Source organism: Phaseolus vulgaris, chromosome 3, assembly GCF_000499845.2.
Source record: "Phaseolus vulgaris cultivar G19833 chromosome 3, P. vulgaris v2.0, whole genome shotgun sequence".
Classification (NCBI taxonomy): domain Eukaryota; kingdom Viridiplantae; phylum Streptophyta; class Magnoliopsida; order Fabales; family Fabaceae; genus Phaseolus; species Phaseolus vulgaris.
Window position 1 is genome coordinate 32497581 of NC_023757.2, and position 13677 is coordinate 32511257.

At 31.2% G+C, this 13677-nt stretch overlaps 1 long non-coding RNA gene across 1 annotated transcript; it reads left to right on the forward strand.

Annotated features, from left to right (window-relative positions):
* The first annotated feature begins 5564 nt into the window (after window positions 1–5564).
* On the forward strand, window positions 5565–13095 carry LOC137807164 (uncharacterized). The gene is made up of 3 exons (XR_011080481.1): window positions 5565–5729; window positions 5881–5955; window positions 12927–13095. It is a non-coding gene; the product is annotated as an uncharacterized lncRNA (long non-coding RNA).
* Window positions 13096–13677: the final 582 nt, after the last annotated feature.

Here is a 13677-nt window from a genome sequence, read left to right on the forward strand (position 1 = left end):
TTTACTCCTTTTTACGTAATCAAACGTCGACGTATGTTTGCTAACTTACACAAATTTGAAAAAAAAAAAAACTCAATTTTTTGGCCCTTCCATTAGTTTCTTCCCTGTGTTCATTCGTATGAAACAAAATGTTAAAAGTTTAAACAAAAGAAGTGTGTGTGAGTTAAGCAAAAGGTTTACACCTAAGAAAATAATTTAGAGGAATTTTGTTTTTGTATGTGCTTTTTGTCTGATCTTGCTCCATCTTTTTGTATCATGTTTTGTACTATTTGCGTGGCTATGTTTTGAGTACTAAGTTGATATTTTGGGATCCTCTCGTATGAATTTCATGGCCATACTTATGGCATTGCAGACTTGAACACAAACACAGGGACAAACTCTTCACCCCCTTTCTCTTCCGTATTTCTGTTTCATCTTTTATTTCTAATATCATATTCCATTTTAAACGTTTTTCAGATCAATTATTAAATAAAAGCATATAATAAAATTAAAATAACAGTTTTAGTGAGGTTGGTGCACGTGGCGTGCTGTAGGCAGCTTTCAGAAGGTGTGAGGTGAACCCCGGGTGAGGGAAGAAAGATAAAAACTGGACAATGATTGATTGCCGGAATCCCAAAATTCACCGCTTTCACTCTGAGGAAACCACACCAGGCGTATGTTAGATTGAAGTTTGTTGAGGGATTCTACCATGCGCCGGGAAACTCGGTAAGACACGTCATCAATGGCTTTTTACTTTTAACCCATTTTGCCGCATAAGTTAGAACTTTGGGAAAGAGCGGCAAGTGCTTCCATGACATGTCTGTTTCATCCTGGCCCCACCCGCTACGCGCTACTCCCTAAATCTTTCAATTTAAATAATAATATCTTATATATACAAAATCAAATTTAAAATTTATAACACTCAACATAAATAAAATTTTAAAAAAATAATGAATTGAAGGTACTTAAATTTTTTAGAAACTTAAAATTTAATTAAATATATTAAATATACTCATTAATTTTTAAATGATTATTTAAATAAATAATTCCACTAAATAGTTATAATAACTACACTAAAATAAATCTCATTTTTTTCACTACAAGCCACAAAAAATAATTATTCAATTTTACTTTCAGTGGAAGCATTTTTTTTGTCTATATTGGTTTATCTGAATCTAAATCTTATAGTTTTACTTTCTATTTTTATTTATTAAAATAAAGAAAAACACTAATTTAAGAAAAAACATATCATATTATAGTTTTTAATTTTAAAAATATTGATATACAGAGGTAATAATTCCTCGTGATTCCTACGGTTTCGCATCTAGCATTAAATAAATAATTCGTATCTGGACATTTATACATTTTCTATTTTATTTGAATTAAAAAGTTATAAAAAAACATATTACGGCTTAGTAATTAATAATATAAAAAAAAAGGTGTACACTAATAGTATGCAACATTTGGGGAATTTGGTTGAATGACAGCTGATTGATCACAAGTATACGCATTCATTTGTTTTTTCCATTTTATCGAACAATGCTGGATCTACAACCACTGTACTCTACGCTTATATTATTTCCTACAAGATTCTACAGCAAAATCATAACTTTACTTCTTTCCACCTACATTTTCAAAAAATTTCGATCTTTTATATTCTAAAAATCAACAATAAAATTGTAATTTTAATTAAAAAGTAATAATAATTAATAGTACGACAATGCTTGTATTGTTATCAGAAAAGAAAATGTTATTCATAATTATAATTTTTTTATCATCTATTACAAAATAGAACAGATATGAACAAAATGGAATAAAGATGAACAAAAGAGTAATCTGAAGACAAAGGATATGAGGATGAATATCTCATTTTCTTGTTATTCAAAACAAAATAAATGATCTGAATATATACAAATAGTACACTCATTCTAAAGTTTAACTAAAGAAAAAAAAATCAATAATTAAATACTAGAATCATAACACATTGAATCATAACACACAAAGAAAGAAAGATAAAATAAAAGTTATTGTCCTTTATAAAGAGCCTTCTGTAACTCTGATATCTGTAATGTTTAATATCATCTATACTAACGAGGAAAAAAAAATACTTCACAATTTTATATATTTTCAAAAAAAGTTAAAAAAAAAAGTAGATATAATAGTAATTACATTATAAATTATAAGTGATTTATGACCATATGAACAATTTGGAGAATAGAAATAAGATTGTAGAAGAGATAATAATGATAGTTAAAATATTAAAATAAAAGATATGTCCTGTAATTTGTGAATGAGAAAGTGGTTGTGTAGATTGATACGACCAACCAGAACTGAAAATATGTAATAGACATGTCACATACGAAATTGTATGAAAAGCAAGTGAATGTACAGTGCCTGATATGGAATCATCCAGTGGTGATGGGATAGAACAAGAACAATGTGGAAGACAAGTTATGTTGCATTAATGGTGCATCTAAACTGCATGGCCCAATAATCAATTATTCATCTTACTCCATTCCAAATCTCATTCTACATATACACAATTTAAGCAAAACAGTAATATCAGGTTCTAAGAACCAACTTCTTCTTCATATTTATATATGTTACTAAAATCTTTTCAAGGTTTAAACAATCTAGTCTCTTAGTTTTTGTTAAGATTAATGTTATTTGGAGTAGCTGTGTAAATAATTTCAACTAAAAAAAGAGAAACACTATTTTACATATCTTCTTCCTATGTTCAGGAGTGTTTTAAATAAGTTAATTAGTAATTATTATATACTTTTATAGGAAACTATAACCACTTGTGGAGCTTTGTTATATGTGAGACTGGGCTTTGTCCACTTTCCCCCTTCATCCCCTCTATTTTTTTACATATGTATAAATTAATATATAAATAAAAATATTTTTTATATTTTATATATTTGATATTCCAAAATTTTTGTATACCAATAAAAAAAGTCAGTGCTCATTGCAAGAGAAACTTCAAATTATAATTTTTAATAATTTATTTTTGTGTGATGATTTCTTATTTTTTTTATTGGTTTATCTTTTCCCAGTTCGTTTGTGGTCTCTTTTTTTTTTATGTCTGTTATATACATGATTTTTAAAGTAAAAATTTATATTTATTTTTGTCTCATTTTTTTTTATATGAAATTTGTATTTCATCCTCATCATTGGCTAATATACTGGTACTTAAGTTTTATCCTATTTTATATATTAATTAAATAATATTTTTCTTATCAATGATTCAATATAAAAAACATATATTTTTTTTAATGTTAAATATTAAAAAATAAATTTTAAGTTTTATCCTATTTTATATATTAATTAAATAATATTTTTTTTAATAAAATATTATCAATAATAAAAAACATATATTTTTTTTAATGTCAAATATTAAAAAATAAATTTGAATAAGAGTATCAAATAAAAATTATAAAAATGTTAAGTAATTATGTATAAGACTAAACAATTACACATAATTAAAATTTCGGAAAAACTATATTCTATTACTTTTGTAATGTTATGGACTAACTTGTGGATCTTAATGAATTTGGTCCGCAAAACAAGTTAAACTATTAAGAGAGAGAATGAAACTAGAAACCAAATACAATAAAGACAATATTTTTGGTAGGTTACAAAATAAACTAAGAGTTTATATGGTTTAGCACTCAAAATTGCACACCACAAAAAATAAATAATAAATAAAAATATTTAAAAGGTATAAAAATGAATAAATATGTTTTTTTATAAATGATTTAATTTAATAAAATTACAATTTATGTTTCTTGAAATACAATCTATCATTTGAGAAAAACTACATAAAAAAACGACTTGTAATCAAAAAACGACTTGTAATCAAGGTTTTAATGAGAGGAATATACATCTTAAAGATATGAATGAACTTGTTAATATGAAACGAGACAAAGTTGAGAGAATGAACTTGTTAATATGAAACGACACAAAGTTGAGAGAGACTGTAAAAATATATATAATAGAAAAATAATTTTTTTAATAAAACAAAATCAAGGACCAACTAGAGATTAATGAGAATATGTTTATTTATATTTTTTAATAAATTAATAATGTTTTATTAATATCAAAACAGGACCAAAACAATATGTAAATATCCATGTTAGTACCTAATTTAAAAAATTCTATATTATTCAATAATTATATTAGTATCTCATCAATATAAATATACTTATCATGATCAATATAATAATCAATATAGATATAGTTATCACAATTTTGATTAGTTTTCACAATGAGTTGACTTTATTTTTCATTACTAAATGTGATGAAATAAATAGACAAAAATTAAAGATTTTGATTAAATGTTTAAAAATAAACATTGAATGTATATAAGTGTTGTTTGGTTGAAAAAAAAAGTAAAAAAAAAAATAAATTGATAAAGAAGCATATTAGGGAAAAAAATTTGGTGGGATATTGCTTCTAACACAATCGTGTGTAGAAATTTGAGGCCTAAGATAAAAAATTTAGACAAACTTTATTAGTTATTAAATTTTAATATTTTTCTAACTTCTTTAGCAGCAAACTCATTTATAAATTTATAATGAAGTAATTACAATATTTCAAACTCAATAGATAAGATGACTAATTCATTTAATATATCTTGTAACATTGTTGATCTTTTAAGTAATTTTAATTTTGAAAAAAATTATTTAAGTAATAGCACTTTTACAGGTTTCGTTAAGAATATTCTGTAAGCAATTTGGAAAACAATCAGTAAATCTTAAGAAAATTCAAGATTAATACAATATTTTTTTTAATTCAGATAAAAACCAAAAAATATATTTACGTTGTAACAAATGTTCAAATCGAGTTTCAATAAAAGAAAAAAATTGATTTACTATATATAAAATATATTCAATACAAAATGGATTTTCAGCTGAGTATGTAATTTCATTATTAACATTTTCATTGAAACGTCATCTTTAATGGATTTTACTCTTTTTTTTACGTTAGATTCTATATCTATTTCATTAGCTATTTTTTTATTCCAAAACTGATCTAAAACAATTTTCAATATGCTTTTCAAAATAAGAAATGAGATCCCTTAAATCATCTGTAGCAGAATGCATATCTTTATATTACAGAATTGACAACAAATAAAGTGTCACATAAATATTCATTCTTAATACAAATTCATTTTTTCTTCATCATAAGTTTCTAAATATAACTTTATTTTTTTATATTCTCGGATCTTCACACTATTTTGATAATTGAAGGCCTCTTATCTTTGGCGCTTAAAACTTTATTGTTTTAACACTTTCAATTATAATTTTTATGGCATTATAAAGATTTTATGGAAAAATTGCGTACATTATCTTTAAATAAAAATCATTATTTGGTATCACACAAAGTTAAACTCAAATTATGACATGCACATGATGCGTAAAATATTATTTGATTTATATACCTAATACTTTCTTTCGCCCCCTTATATTTATATCTATAATAGAAAAATATTAATAAAAATGATTAAACATACAATGTAACAGCACCCTTTTCTTTCTAAAAAGAAATAGAAACAGAGACACCCCTCCCACGCACAGTTTTTTTTTTCTTCTTTTTCTTCCTTATCTCCATTTCTCTCTCTCTCCAATTCTCTTCTCTCCCTCTCTCTTAATTTCTCTTCCAATCTTCATCTATTTTAGAATCTGATCATACCACGCGGTAGCAGAGGAGTTAAGGGACATTTCTACCCGATCAGATTTTCAAACAGAGTAAGTTCATTTTTACTCTAAATATCCTTTGTTCTCTGTTTTTCCTTAGGATTTAGTCATCAATCTTGGTGGGGTCAGTTGAGAAGTTTAATCCTCTCAACTTATTCTATTATATACTGAATTTTTGTTCTGTTTGGATAATTTGCATTAGGCCCGTAAATCTTGAAGCTTATCCAAACGGTGGGGAATAAAATTCTAAAAGTTGCTTGGAAAACAAGCAATTGAGGTCAGGGAAGCTAATTTTTTTTTTATAGCACCCTAGGATAGAAGATCTAAATGCGGAAGGGACGTGGTCCCAATATTCAATTTTTCTTGCAGGGATGTTGTGTGTTATATATATTGGGTTGTTTGTTTATATATTATTTAAATTTGTAAAAATATTATATTTTGATGGTTTAATATTTAAGTGTTTTTTTTTTTTAATTACGTTTTTGAATGTTGTGGATCGTGTTTGGAATGATATTGTATGACGGGATGGTATGGAATTGAATTCATACATTTGGGATAATGTATGGATTGATGTTTGTTGTGTATTAAGTATTGATGCCTATGTGGTAACAGAGATCTCCGAGGAGTTCATGCATACCGTGACATATGAGATGCACGGCTTGGGTTGTATTGAACTTACCCTGATCCTTTCTGTTGGATTCGCTGGTAATCTTTGGATCAGGTGTTAGTCTCTGGTAGGACTTACTTAATACGGGTCTTCCGGAAGATGTTGTTTGTTGAATATTCTGGATGTGTAGATCCATGTGAGATCTATGTGATTGTTTTATTGTTGAGATTTGAAGAAGATTGAATAATTTGAGAAATTGATCATGTAACTTGGTTTTCTCTTTTGATTTAATTGTGTATATTATAAAATTCTATTTTCACTAGCTTACCCTTGCTTTTCTTGTTGTGTTTGAACTGCGATAACTGTACTACGTACACGAGCAGATGATCTTACAGGTGTCTGAGGATCAGAAGAGTTTTAGGACGTTGATTATGAAACTTATATTGTAAATATTTGTATTTCTATATGTCCTAATCATGTATTAGGAATGTTTTGAAAAACTTTATGCTTGTATAGAAATAAGTAGAACCTGTATTGTAATAGTTAGATGTATTTTCCGGGGTGTTACATTTAATGGTATCAGAGCGGTTCATCCTTAGGATAACCTGAGGGTAGTGGGTTTATTTTGTTTCTTTTGCGTGTAGATTTTTGTCTAAGTCTAGCCTCAAGACTTAGTTAAAAGTTTCTAATAAGATGTTTGACAAAATTGTTTTTCTTGAAATCTTGTTTGTGTTCGAGTCAAGTTAATTGTTATGAATAAAGATGAAAGTATTAAGAATGAAAAGAATCTTGATAGAGTGGTGAGGGTGCACACTCATGACTAGATCGAGATTGTTTTCTATCTTAATTCTAAGTAGCTAGAGTACATTTTAGAGATAAGTTTTGATTGGTTTTTACCTGTTTCGTATGATTATTTCTTTGAAGTTAATTTGTCTTAAAGATGTAGTTGGAAATTTTAGTAATTTCTAACCCAATTCTTTATGTGCTTAGTATATGGCACGTAGACCACCTACTCCTCCTCCACCAGTAGATATGCCCAACTTAGCTCGGGCAATAGAGATGATGGCAACAGCCTAGCAACAACAGAGTGCTACTATGGCACAACAGCATCAGGCCGCCATTCATCAATTAGAAACAGCTAGATTAGAAGCAGAATCTCAGCTTCATCAACAACCCCATACTTTTAGTCTGGAGGATTTTCTGAGACACCATCCACCCAAATTTAATGGCAAGGTAAATCCAGATGGAGCAGACCAGTGGGTGAGAGACATAGAAAGAATCTTTGAAGCTACTCAATGTCCTGAAGAGAGAAAGTTATCCTATGCCATTTATGTACTAACTGAAGAAGCTGAATTCTGGTGGATAGGCATGAAGCAAATGATGGAAGACAAAGGAGAAAATGCCACTTGGGAGAACTTCAAAGTAAGATTCCTGAAGGAGTATTTTCCTGATAGTGTCAGGTATGCAAAAGAAATCGAATTCATGCAGCTGGAACAAGGAAATCTTTCAGTCACTGAGTATGCTACTAGGTTCAAACACCTAACTAGATTCTACACCCAGACCATGACTGAGGCTTGGAGATGTAGAAAATTTGAGTTTGGGTTGAAGCAAGAACTTAAAGAAGTGATGATTCCTATGTCTATTAGAGATTTCCCTGCTCTAATGGAGAAAGCAAAAGTAGTGGAGAGTTTGAAAAATAGTAGCAGACTTGTTAAGCCTCAAGTGGGAGGACCTTCTAAAAGCATGCCTAAATATGAAGATAGAAAGAAACCTTATTCAGACCTCAATCTTATAGCAGTGGAAGACCCCGTTCTCAATCACCACCTAGTTTCAGATGTTTTCGATGCGGTGGGCCACACGTTGTTAGATTTTGTCCTCATCCAATGTCAAATGTGACATGTGATAGATGTCACAGGTATGGTCATGCAACAAAAGACTGTTGTGTCCAATTGGGAGCTCCAAATTCTGGTGGAGTGCAGCAAGTACAACAAAATAGTAATCAAAAACCCAAAGCTGCTGGCAGAGTTTTTGCTATTAGTGGAGTTGAAGCTTCACAGTCTGATAGCCTTGTTAAAGGTATTTGTTCTATCCTTGGAACACAGTTATCTGTATTGTTTGACTCTGGGGCAACCCATTCTTTTATATCATTTGATTGTGCTAAGAAACTTAAGTTATCAGTCCGAGAATTAGAATTTGAGTTGGTGGTATCTACACCAACAGAAGGTATTATAGTAACTTCTTCCATGTGTGATGAGTGTCCAGTAATTATAGATGGGCAGAGATACAAGATCAACATGATTTGTATACCTCTAAAAGATTTGGAGGTTATCTTGGGAATGGATTGGTTGTCTGCTAATCATATCCTTATAGATTGTGGTCGGAAGAAGTTAATTTTCCCTAAATTAGAAGGAATGCAGGTTATCTCAGCTCATCGGTTTGAGAGAGAGATACGAGAAGGTGCAGAATGTTTTATGCTCTTGGCTTGTTCTATAGTTACTGATAAAGTACAAAAAGATATGTTTGTAGTTCAGGAGTTTATGGATGTATTTCCTGATGAGATTCCTGGACTTCCACCTAAAAGAGAGATAGAGTTTGCAATAGACTTGATTCCCGGAGCAGGCCCCGTGTCAATTTCTCCATACCGAATGGCACTAGCAGAGTTAGCTGAATTGAAGAAACAACTAGAAGACTTATTGGAGAAGCAATTCATTCGACCTAGTGTTTCTCTATGGGGAGCTCCAGTGCTATTAGTGAAGAAGAAAGATGGTTCGTCACGTCTATGCATAGATTACAGACAATTAAACAAGTTGACAATAAAGAATAAATATCCTCTTCCTAGAATTGATGACTTGATGGATCAGTTGCATGGGGCAATTGTCTTTTCTAAGATAGATCTGCGCTCAGGTTATCACCAAATTTCAGTGAAAGCGGAAGATGTTTAGAAGACTACTTTTAGATCAAGGTATGGTCACTATGAATTTCTGGTTATGCCATTTGGGGTGACTAATGCTCCAGTTATTTTCATGGATTATATGAATCGGATATTCAGACCTTTTCTTGATAAGTTCGTGGTAGTGTTCATAAATGATATCTTGATCTATTCTCGTACAAGGGAAGAACATGCAGAACATCTTAGAACCATCCTGAACATTTTGAGAGAAAAATAATTATATGCTAAACTTTCAAAATGTGACTTCTGGATGTCAGAAATACAATTTTTAGGACATGTCATCTCTACACAGGGAATATCAGTAGATCCTTCTAAAGTGGAGGTTGTACTTCAGTGGGAACGTCCTAAAGCAGTTACTGAAATTAGAAGCTTTGTCAGGTTAGCAGGATATTACAGGAGATTTATAGAAGGTTTTTCTAAAATAGTGGCCCCCTTGACCCAATTGACTAGAAAGGATCATCCTTTTGCATGGATTGAAAAATGTGAGAGAAGTTTTGAAGAGTTGAAAAGAAGGTTGACTAATGCTCCTGTATTGACAATCCCTGATACCAATCAGTCTTTTGAAGTTTTCTGTGATGCTTCCTATCAGGGATTTGATTGTGTTCTGATGCAGAATAAGAAAGTTGTTGCCTACGCTTCTCGTCAGTTAAAGGTGCATGAAAGAAATTATCCAACTCATGATCTAGAATTGGCAGCAGTTGTCTTTGCTTTAAAAATATGGAGACATTTTCTTTACGGAGTTAGTTTTAATGTGTTGAGTGATCATAAAAGCTTGAAGTATTTGTTTGATCAGAAGGAGTTAAATATGAGGCAGAGGAGATGGATTGAATTTTTAAAAGACTATGATTTCCAGCTGATATACCATCCTGGGAAGGCAAATGTTGTTGCAGATGCATTGAGTCGTAAAAAGATACAAATGTCTTCGCTTATGATTAGAGAGTTAGCATTGGTTGAAGATTTCAGGGGTATGAATTTGGAGGTTTCCATGTCTTCAAATTGCATTAGTTGTAATACCCTTGTTATAACTAATGAATTTCTGGAGAAGGTGAAGGAGAAGCAGTTGGAAGATTCAAAATTGAAGAACTTCATGGGCTTATTAAATACTAACAAAGCTAAAGACTTCTCTTTAGGAGTGGATGGTATTTGAGATTCAAAAATAGAATATGCATACCAAAGGATAATGAACTAAAGCAAACAGTGTTATCTGAAGGTCATAAAAGCAAACTCAGTTTATATCCAGGAATGACCAAGATGTATCAAGATCTCAAGAAGTCTTATTAGTGGCATGGCCTGAAGAATGATGCAGCTAAGTTTGTAGCTGCTTGCTTGACTTGTCAGAAATCAAAGATTGAACATCAACGACCTGGAGGCATGTTAACTCAGTTAGACATTCCAGTGTGGAAGTGAGATAGTATCTCAATGGATTTTGTTACCCACTTACCACGTACTTTGAGGAAGCATGACTCTGTTTGGGTCATAGTGGACAGGTTGACAAAGACGACACACTTCCTACATATAGACCTGAGAATCTCTATGTGGAAGTTGGCTCAGATTTACATAGATGAAATAGTCAGATTGCATGGTGTACCCTCCAGCATAGTTTCAGATAGAGATCCCAGATTCACCTCCAGATTCTGGCAAACACTTCAAGAAGCTTTGGGGACTAAACTCAGACTTAGTTCAGCATATCATCCTCAGACTGATGGACAATCAGAGAGAACTATCCAGTCCTTAGAGGATTTGCTTAGGACTTGTGTGTTAGATCATTTGGGCAGTTGGGATGAAATTCTACCATTGGTAGAGTTCACTTACAATAACAGTTACCAAGCTAGCATAGGAATGGCTCCTTTCGAGGCATTGTACGGAAGAAAGTGTAGGACACCTCTGTGCTGGTTTCAAGATGGTGAGAGTGTGTTAATTGGACCATAATTAATACAACAAACCAATGAGAAAGTCAAAATGATTCAGGAAAGGTTGAAAACATCTCTCAGCAGGCAAAAATCTTATGCAGATCAAAGAAGAAGACCTTTAGAATTCTCTGCGGGTGAGCATGTCTTTTTGAGAGTTACACCATTCACTGGTGTAAGAAGAGCACTGAAATCCAAGAAATTGACTCCTAAGTTCATAGGACCTTATCAAATTCTCAGGAGAATAGGCCCCATTGCTTATGAAATTGCTTTACCTCCTCCTTTAGCTAACATTCACAATATTTTCCATGTATCTCAACTAAGAAAGTATGTACCTGATCCCAACCACATTCTAGAGTCTGATTCCATCCAGGTGAAAGAAAATTTATCGTTTGAAGTGAAACAACTTCGTGGAAGGAGTATTCCCATGGTGAAAGTATTGTGGGATCTCATATCTGGAGACTCCACTTGGGAAATTGAAGAGGAGATACGAGCATCATACCTTAATCTCTATATTTGTAAGTTCATTTTCGAGGACGAAAATTTTTGTAGTTGGAGATAATGTAACAACACCCTTTTCTTTCTAAAAAGAAACAGAAACAGAGACACCCCTCCCCCACGCACAGTTTCTTTCTTCTTCTTTTTCTTCCTTATCTCCATTTCTCTCTCTCTCCAATTCTCTTCTCTCCCTCTCTCCCAATCTTCATCTATTTTAGAATCTGATCATACCACGCTGTAGCAGAGGAGTTAAGGAACATTTCTACCCGATCAGATTTTCAAACAGAGTAAGTTCATTTTTACTCTAAATATCCTTTGTTCTCTGTTTTTCCTTAGGATTTAGTCATCAATCTTGGTGGGGTCAGTTGAGAAGTTTAATCCTCTCAACTTATTCTATTATATACTGAATTTTTGTTCTGTTTGGATAATTTGCATTAGGCCCGTAAATCTTGAAGCTTATCCAAACGGTGGGGAATAAAATTCTAAAAGTTGCTTGGAAAGCAAGCAATTGAGGTCAGGGAAGCTAAATTTTTTTTTTATAGCACCCTAGGATAGAAGATCTAAATGCGGAAGGGACGTGGTCCCAATATTCAATTTTTCTTGCAGGGATGTTGTGTGTTATATATATTGGGTTGTTTGTTTATATATTATTTAAATTTGTAAAAATATTATATTTTGATGGTTTAATATTTAAGTGTTGTTTTTTTTTAATTACGTTTTTGAATGTTGTGGATCGTGTTTGGAATGATATTGTATGACGGGATGGTATGGAATTGAATTCATACATTTGGGATAATGTATGGACTGATGTTTGCTGTGTATTAAGTATTGATGCCTATGTGGTAACAGAGATCTCCGAGCTTCACTGATGATCTAAGTCACATAGACTAAGATATCAGGTGGTGAGAAGCTGATGGGGGAGTTCATGCACACCGTGACATATGAGATGCACGGCTTGGGTTGTATTGAACTTACCCTGATCCTTTCTGTTGGATTCGCTGGTAATCTTTGGATCAGGTGTTAGTCTCTGGTAGGACTTACTTAATACGGGTCTTCCGGAAGATGTTGTTTGTTGAATATTCTGGATGTGTAGATCCATGTGAGATCTATGTGATTGTTTTATTGTTGAGATTTGAAGAAGATTGAATAATTTGAGAAATTGATCATGTAACTTGGTTTTCTCTTTTGATTTAATTGTGTATATTATAAAATTCTATTTTCACTAGCTTACCCTTGCTTTTCTTGTTGTGTTTGAACTGCGATGACTGTACTACGTACACGAGCAGATGATCTTACAGGTATCTGAGGATCAGAAGAGTTTTAGGGCGTTGATTATGAAACTTATATTGTAAATATTTGTATTTCTATATGTCCTAATCATGTATTAGGAATGTTTTGAAAAACTTTATGCTTATATAGAAATAAGTAGAACCTGTATTGTAATAGTTAGATGTATTTTCCGGGGTGTTAGATACAAAACATTAACAATTTCATTAAAAAAGAGACATTATCCTTATGTATTATGAAATTTTAAAAAATATGAAAATCATTCATTATATAATAAGAGTTATGACTTGCATCAAAACTATAATGGAAAAATCAGTGAGCCCCAATTTCACAATGTTCCTAAGAGGTATGTTATTATGTAATAAGATCAAATTCTGTAAACATTTCAATCAAACCAAAAAATTTACCATAACTTTTTCATATATCTTCTCAGTTGTTCCATGAGAAGCAAGATCATTTTTAAAAACATGGTTGACAAAGACAATAATTCAAAGTAAAAGATTTTTCGATATTCATTTTCTTTATTAACTTATCCTTTTATAATTATTATCTATTTTTGGTTCAATCTTTTTTTAATTCATTTCATTTTGGTCATATTAGTGATATTTTTATGGCTTTTGAGTTTGAAGTCAATATTTTTCTAATCTTTAGTTCCTTTTCATTTCGTAATTGACTAAGACAAGTTAAAATAAATAACTTACAGCAAAAGCAATACACTTTATCCAAATCTGTAGAAATTACCCATTTCCT